This window comes from Artemia franciscana, chromosome 8, assembly GCF_032884065.1.
Source record: "Artemia franciscana chromosome 8, ASM3288406v1, whole genome shotgun sequence".
Lineage (NCBI taxonomy): Eukaryota > Metazoa > Arthropoda > Branchiopoda > Anostraca > Artemiidae > Artemia > Artemia franciscana.
In genome coordinates this window covers 17,792,695-17,802,027 of record NC_088870.1, presented here as the reverse complement: position 1 = coordinate 17,802,027, position 9,333 = coordinate 17,792,695, and the positions used below count along the sequence as shown (strand labels likewise).

At 36.1% G+C, this 9,333-nt stretch overlaps 1 non-coding gene across 1 annotated transcript; it reads left to right on the top strand.

The window, feature by feature from the left end:
- The first annotated feature begins 8,842 nt into the window (after positions 1-8,842).
- Positions 8,843-8,914, top strand: Trnaq-uug (transfer RNA glutamine (anticodon UUG)). The gene has a single exon. It is a non-coding gene; the product is annotated as a tRNA-Gln (tRNA).
- The last annotated feature ends 419 nt before the right edge of the window (positions 8,915-9,333 follow it).

Sequence of the window (9,333 nt, the reverse complement as noted above, 5' to 3'; positions counted from 1 at the left end):
CCAAACAATAGAAAAAATAACATAGACAAATAATTCAGAGGCAACAACCCAACACAAGGGCTCATCAGGAGAATACACTGGCCTATATAGGGTTTCGCCACTTTAAATTCTCTACCCAGCTCAGTGTTGTGGCTACCACAGAATATCCATGGCATCCCCGCGTCAGGTATCACCCCCAAAATACATGCCTATGAAATAAAAAAAAAGCAGCAAATGTATAACAACCAAGTAAAACCAAAACAAGCTTATCCTGTTAATATATCCCTCCCTTTAGCAACTATAGGTAAACTAAATATTATAAATTTTACCAAATCACAAATATTAACACATTGCAAAAAACCTGAATGAACTAAACAATTATAGCATTCATCTTTACCATGTGGCTAATTTTTAAGAAAATCCGCTCAATTAGAAACAGAATTCAAAATAAATGGCGCTGGGACAACATTTCTCGAACCTCCGAAATTAGTTGAAAATTTCTTTAAGTATTTCTAGATAATTCTTTGATATTTATTTAAAAGTTCGTTATAATGAAAACTAAATTTTTTAAATTGCCAAGTTAATTTATTTGCAGAAAAACCTCTTGATATCAATTTTTGGCTTAAGATTTTACGTCTATTTTTAAAATCAATATAATTACTACAAATCCTTGCATAACGAAGTAACTGTGAGAAAAACGCTGAATATGTGATATTTGAGTGTATATTACTTTCAGGGAATGGGAAACTAATCACTTCAAAATCAAAATCATCCGTTTTATTATACATTTTAAAACTTAATTTATTATTATCACAAATATTAATATTTAAATCTAAAAAATATTTGTGTCCCGGTGTCCCAGTTTGTAATTTCTCTTTGAGTGTCCCGGTCGTCATTTATATTCCCTGTGTCCCGGTGTCCTAGTCGTCATTTGTGTCCCGGTGTCCCGGTCTGTAATTTATATTCGAACAATCCCTGTGTAACGGTCGTCATTTATATATCCCGCCTGTGCCCCCGGCGTCCCCGTGGTAGTTGTGTCCCTGTGTCCCGGTCGTCATTGATATTCCCTGTGTCCTGGTCGTGATTTGTGTCTGGGTGTCCCAGACTGTAATTTCTCTTTGAGGTTCCCGGTCGTCATTTATATTCCCTGTGTCCCAGTCGTCATTTGTGTCCCGGTGTCCCGGTATGTAATTTTATCAGTTGACAAACATGACGTCAGTCGACAAACAACTTCATGACGCATACAGCTCAATCCTTATAATGACGTAAGTCGACAAACATGACATCAGTTGACACACAAACATAACGTCACTCGAAACACACACACAGAACTTATTTTTATATATATAGATAGATATCTTCTATATGTATAAAAATAAGTTGTTTGTCTGTGGGTCTGTCGAGTGACGTCATGTCATCTTGTCGTCATGAAGTTAGTTGTCGTCATGTTTGTTATGACGATGAAGTCAATAAAAGTATTTAAGAAAATCATTCAAAGACAAATTTTTAATTGTAAGAATATCGTGGACGGAAAAATGTTTAATTATAAAATGACTGAAGAACCTACAATGGCAACAGCCGAGGAAGCTGCTCAAAGAGTCTATGCCAAAAAACTTGTGGCTGATAGAGAAAGTAAGAAAAGAAAGCGTGCCGAGGAATCACAAGAACAGCAAGAAAACGGGCTTGCGGCTAAAGAACGCAAAACCGCGCAGTTATATGAAAATCCACCTGGACAGCGAGAGTCAAAACATATCAAAACTGAAAATAATAGCGATGATGATTGGGTTTGGGATATTGACTTGGATAAGGTCATCAAAGCCTACCAGATTTTAGTTGAAAAAACAAAGGTTCGGCGATATGTATTTCATAGTGACGCTGAAAAATAAAGAAGAAAAAGAAAACTGAAAAAAGAAAAAAGGTAAAAAACTAAAAAGAAAAAACACTCAAAGAGAAATTACAGACCGGGACACAAATTAGGACACGGGCGTTATGTTTCAGGTTCTAGGTCCGAGAGACTCCAGGTTTGAACCTTGGCTTTAGCATTAACACAAAAGAAGAAAAAGACTAAAAAAGGTAAAAACTACAAAAAAAAACTAAAACGAAAATACTAAAAAACTAAAAAAGCTAAAAAAAATACTAAAAAAAACAAAAAAAGCTAAAAAACTAAACACGAAAGAAGAAGAAAAACTAAAAAAAAACTTAAAAAAAAGTTAACAACTACAAAAAAACTAAAAAGAAAAAAAACTAAAAACTAATAAAAAAACTAAAAAACTAAAAACTGAAAAAGAAAAAAAAACTAAAAAAGGAAAAAAACTGAAAAATAAAGGAGAAAAAGAAAACTAAAAGCCGGGACACAGGGAATATAAATGAAGAACGGGACACTCAAAAAGAAATTACAGACTGGGACACTGGGACACAAATAACGACCGGGAGATATAAATGACGACCGGGACACTCAAAGATAAATTACAGACCGGGACACCGGGACACAAATAACGACCGAGACACAGGGAATATAAACGACGACTGGGACACAGGGACACAACTACAACGGGGACGCCAGGGGGCACAGGGGGGATATATAAATGACGATGGGGACATAGGGAATGTTTGATTAGCAATCACCATCAACAAAGCTCAAGGGCAATCATTAGAATAATGAGGTACAGATCTGAATACGGATTTTTTTTCCATGGACAATTATATATATATATATATATATATATATATATATATATATATATATATATATATATATATATATATATATATATATATATATATATATATATATAAATAAGTTGTCTGTGTGTGTGCGTGGGTCTGTCGGGTGACGTCATGTTTGTGTGTTGACTGACGTTATGTTTTTTACTGACGAAATTACATACCGGGACATCGGGACACAAATGACGACCGGGACACCGGCACATAGGGAATATAAATGACGACCGGGACACTCAAAGAGAAAGCGACCGGGACACAAGGAATGTTCGATTAGCAATCACCGTCAACAAAGCACCGGGACACAAATGACGACCGGGACACAGGGAGTATAAATGGCGACCAGGACACGTAAAAAAACTAAAAAAAATAAAAAAAAGTAAAAACTACAAAAAAACTAAAAAGAAAAAAAAACTAAAAACTAATAAAAAGCTAAAAAAGCTAAAAAACTAAAAAAACTAAAAAAGAAAAAAATAAAAAAATGAAAAAAAATGAAAAATAAAGGAGAAAAACAAAACTAAAAAAAATTAAAAATAAAAAAAAGAAAAAGAAAAAAGAAAAAAACTAAAAAAATAAAAAAAAGTAAAAACCAAAAAAAAACTAAAAAGAAAAAAAGGAGAAAAATACAAAAATTTATTTCATCATATACCATTTCAAAAACGAATGTATATACAGACCGGGACACCGTGATACAAATGACGACCGGGACACAGGGAATATGAATGACCACCGGGGCATAGGGACACAACTACAACGGGGACGCCAGGGGGCACAGGGGGATATATAAATGACGACGGCGACACAGGGAATGTTCGATTAGCAATCACCATCAACAAAGCTCAAGGGCAATCATTAAAATCATGACGTATAACTAAAAAAACTAAAAAAAAGGTAAAAAACTAAAAAAAAGACCATTCAAAAACGAATGTATATACAGACCGGGACACCGGGACACAAATGACGACCGGGATACCGGGACACAAGGAATATAAATGACGCCTGGGACACTCAAAGAGAAATCACAGACTGGGACACCGGGACACAAATGACGACCGGGACACAGAGAATATAAATGACGACCGGGAATCTATATTCACAGGTGGGACATAGGGACACAACTACAATGGCGCGTAACTAATATGGCGCGTATTGACTTACGCGCGCGGGAGGGCTTGGAGGGGTGAAGCACCCCCTCCAACTAGGTGTTGGGGTGGCGCCAAGCGCCACCCCAACAGCTAGTCTATATATATAAAAATAAGTTCTGTGTTTGTGTGGGTCTGTATAAAATCTGTGGGTGTGTGGGTCTGTCGGGTGACGTCATGTTTGTGTGTTGACTGACGTCATGAAGTTAGTTGTCGTCATTTTTTTTATGACGGTGACGTCATTAAAGGTATTTAAGACATGCGTTCACGAAGAAATCTATTAATCTTTAACTGTAAAATGACTGGTAAACTTACAATGGCAACAGCTGAGGAAGATGCTCAAAGAGTCTTTGCCAAAATTTGCTGCTGATAGAGAAAGTAAGAAAAGAAAGCGTGCCGAGGAATTAAAAGAACAGCAAGAAAACAGGCTTGAGGCTGATACAGAAAGAAAGAACAGAAAGCGTGACGAGGAACTACCAGAGCAATGCGAAACCATACTTGCTGCTAAAAGAGAAAGTGAAAAAAGAAGGCGTGCCGAGGAACTACCAGAGCAACATGAAACCAGACTTGCTGCTAAAGAAGAAAGTGAAAAAAGAAGGCATGCCGAGGAACTACCAGAGCAACATGAAACCAGACTTGCTGCTAAAAGAGAAAGTGTAAAAAAGAAGGCATGCCGAGGAATCACAAGAACAGCAAGAAATCAGGCTTGCTGCTGATAGAGAAAGTAAGAAAAGAAAGCGTGCCGAGGAATCAGAGAAACCTGAAAGTCATCGCCTGGCATTCAGGTACAGCCCAGTCGATGATTATAGCTTGAGTAGATGTGTTCAACTCGGGACTATGTCTAAAATTTGTCCCTATTGCAAGCCCTTGAAATTCAATGGTGAAACAATGGGAATGTGTTGCGCCTCAGGAAAAGTTAAATTTCCTCTATTGGCTGCACCACCAGAGCCATTGAAGACTTTCCTTACTGGAACTACGTCAGAATCTAAGTGTTTTTTTTATCACAAATCAGAAAATATAACTCATGTTTCCAAATGACGTCGTTTGGATCCCAAATCGAAAATCCAGATCAATTTATGTCTACTTTCAAAGTAAAAGGGCAAATTTATCATAGAGCAGGGTCCCTTCTACCATTCTTAAGCGAGAATCATAAATTTTTGCAATTGTACTTCATCAGTGATAGAAATTCTGAATAGAATGCACGTTAAGAAATGCCGACGAAATAAATACTTGCCTGAAAAATTCTAATTTATGGGCACACGTAAAAAAATTAAAATTAACTGCAAATATGCGTGTCCGATTGCAAAACGATGACTCTGGTCAAACATTTTCAGATCAATTGCTGGCAATTGGAAACGGAAAGCTCCCAGTAGACTCAATTTCAGGACGTATACAACTACCTGCTGATTTCTGTAATTTAGTGACGTCCAAAAATGAATGGATTGAAAAAGTATTTCCGAATATTCTAAACAATTATGAAAATAATAAATGGCTAAATGAAAGAGCGATTCTTGCACCCAAAAATATAGACGTCCACGAAATAAACAATATTGTTTTGACCAAGATTCGAGACCAGGCAGTCCTTTACAAATCAGTCGACACAGTTTTGGAACCAAATGAAGCGGTTAATCGTCGCTGCATATAAATAGATTGTCAGGTTTATCAACCCTCGAATATGCAACGTACAATTGTGCATGGGAAAAACAATCAGTATTAAGATCTATACCACCCATTTTCCCATAAATTAGAATTTTTCAGGCAAGCATTCATTTCGTCTGAAAGGGTTGATCTAGGTATTATAGGTAATGTTTGCCTGAAATCTCCCGAAAGCAATATTAATTACTGCCAAAGGGTTTCGAATTCCCTCGCAAATCTTTCAAACATTGATCCAGAGCCTCGAGCGATTTTTTGTGTGCCATGGTGCACTCGTCCCAAATAATAAGTTAGCATTGCTGAAATACTTTAACCATCCCAGATGATTTGGAAATATTGCACGTGGGAGTTTCTGTAGAATGCAAATTCAGATGCAATTTCAAAGAGGAATGAGCAGTTCTTCCACCAGGCAGCAACGTTGCGGATATTCCGGATGAGGCAATTGCCAACGCTATATCATTTTTTGATCGAATTGATGCCAGAATCAGTTTTATCACAAACGTTTTACCAGTACCTCCTGGCGCATCCAAAAAGAAAGTTTCTCCAACGGTGTTATCGACACAATGCATTATCGTATCATAAATGTCTTTTTGTTCCGACGTTAACTTGGAAATATATTTTGTACATACGACATTAGATCATTCGTACTGTAACTTTGTTCACGATCCAATTCTACACATGTCGAAACAGCAGCGGTACGATTAGGTGAAGGCATTCCCAAATCCTGAAGAGGTTTGTTTGCCATACATACGCACAAATCTTCTATAATAACTAAAGTGTAGTTATAAATTTCTGATGTAAAATCAAAAGTTATATCTGACGTGTCTAACCGTTTTCGATGGAGTATATCTTCGGACACTTTCGATTTATATTTTTCCCATAACTCTGCAGGAGCTGAAGGAGAGCAAGTTGTTAGTATGATTCCAAACAATGCACGAATTAGACTTGCAGTTGACGTTTCGCACGCGTCATTGATGCAGTTATCCCAGTGTTGGTCATTCTCCAATAAATTCAGAGCTTGGCTTGCACTACGGTAAGTGTCATGTATAGTACCGTTTACTGTTCTCAAATACTCAAAGGACGTCGGACCGGGTACATTCACCAAGAGTAGGCGTAGAAAGAAGCATTCATTTAGATTGGGGTGAACGGTGTAGAGTCTTTCTATCGTGGTATCTTTGAAGATGGTAGGTTGGCCGTCAACTGACGTACCCTGTTTTCCAAGTTCAAATACTTCATTTTTAGTATTCCACGTGTAATACGAAGGCACTTCAGTATACAGCAGTTTTTTTGCAAAAGAATCATTTTTGCATAGCGAAAAGAAAGCAGTTAACTTTGTATCTGGTGGATCCAGGGCTTTTTGTTGCGCGTTGGATTCCGAAAAATAAACACGTTGACCATTGTGTAAATGTACCGCTAAGTGAACAACAGCTGGACTACGTTCATGTATCGGAAATGAAAGAATTCGCCAAACAGCTGCATTACTGCTTATGTATCTTCCAGCCTGATAGTGTACGATTTCGTCGATATCTTTGATTTCAGACTGCAAGCCAAGAACTGCCATGTCACTGCCTTTGTTGACGTATTTACATGTGTATTTGATTGCCTTTACGGAGTTACAGTATTCAACGTTTATGTGTGCATTAAATGTTTTTGATAATAATGGGGAATATGGAACAACCCACTGGTTATCTACTTCGATGGTGGTACCGTTACGCTTCTTTGTTATTGCTGTTTTACCGACTAAAAGTCGAGGATATTTCTTTGTGCACCTTCCTTTAGCCATGCATTATGAATTTTCGTTCAGTGCACCGCAAGGTCCATGTATCATATTTTTTACAACAATATCATATAACCCCCCATCGAAATTTTCATCAGGTATTTCAGCGGAAATCACATCATCAATTTCATTAGAAGTAATTTTATAATGTAGCCAGATTAGTATTTATGTGTGTGGCAATCCTCGTTTTTGCCATTCCACTACTCGATACTAGCTCGATGCTGGAGTACATCCAGCATCGAGCTGACTCAAACACTTCAAGTTTTACTATGTAGTTTATCAGTGATTTCAACTTTTGCCGGAAGAAAGGGGCCGTAATGCCATGTCTATGAACCGCCGATTGTCCTTGAAGTAAAAGCTGCTATATCTCGTCCCAAGATTGATTACATGTAAATGTAATAAATAAATCTGGACGACCATAGAGACAAACATACGCAATAGCATCTTAAGCATATTCATGCATATGACGGGGACTGCCAGCATATGACGAAGGTAAAATCGTTAATCTTCCAACGTTTGTTGTATTACCGTCATTTACAACTGCATCTCAAATGAATGTATTGTTCAGAGCGGAGCTTGGTATGATTCAGACGGATAAATAGCAAACGTTCTGATTCAATTTTTTGCATACATATCAACGATGTATTGGTGAAACAATTGACGGCATTTTAAAATATAATTGTCTTCATCCTGCCGAATCATTAGTTTATAGAAATAATAATGCATTACACTGCATTTCTTATTCATTTCTTTGTTAGTGGCTGGATTTATCAATTTAATATTAAAGTGATAGCCGTCGGCTCCATCCCAAAAGATGATAGAATATTGTAGGGCATCGTAGCATCGATGAGTTTCAGCAATTCTTACCAACTGAGCGTTTCGCTTATGAAGAATAATATCTCGAGGTAAAAACTGATGACCGACCATAACGATTGCCACTTGGTCGATAGTTGGAGCATTGTATCTACGTACATGTTGGCCAGGAGGCGTTTTGTCAGCAGAAATAACAATTTTATGCGTATCATTAGGCATCAAATCGATGGCTGTTTTGAACAAAAGCAAAAAATTATTATTTTCGTGGAAAAGATGTTGCAATTGGGAAACGATTGTCCTTTAACGTCGGGAGAAATTTCGCAACGTGCATTCAATTCAGAATTTCTATCTCTGATGAAGTACAATTGTAAAAATTTATGATTCTCGCCTGAGAATGGTAGAAGGGACCCTGCTCTATGATAAAGTTGCTCTTTTACTTTGAAATTCATAGTTATATACGACTGTAAGGTAGTCTTAGTTTTGCTTCTTTTCTTAGCCTATAATCACAGTGCCACTTACTGAAAATGTAGGAAGGGTCAAAACCCTAAAGTGTCAAAATCCTTTAAGTTCAAAACCTAAAGAGGGTCAATTTATTTGTGTCTTATGATTTGTTTCCAAAAACCAAAATAGATATTTACCAAAGCAAACACCGAATTTTCAAATTATACAGAGAGTGGGAGGGGGGAGGTTGCATGACAAAACTATTAGAATTATTTCATTTTATCATTAACAGAAGAAAAATTTGCTTTATGTACAAGGTCCCATGGTGTAATGGTTAGCACTCAGGACTTTGAATCCTGCGATCCGAGTTCAAATCTCGGTGGGACCTTTTTTCATCAGTACTATTCTTTCTCCTTTTCTATGAATGTCTTTGAAGATTTGTTTCAAAACCTATTTTGGTGGGTTTTTCATGGTTTTAAGACACGAAACAAATTTATTCTTTTCCACATCATTATTTTCATTCTATAATTATCTTTCTCTTTTAGCTTTATTTACGATTTTTATTTTTTGATGCAGTTAAATTTTTGTTTTGTTTAGGCTTTAATTATCCTTTTCTAATTTATGGTAAATTCAATTCGAATTAAGAAAAACCAATATTTTAAAGCATATATATATATATATATATATATATATATATATATATATATATATATATATATATATATATATATATATATATATATATATATATATATATATATATATATATATATATATATATATATATATATATATATATATATATAT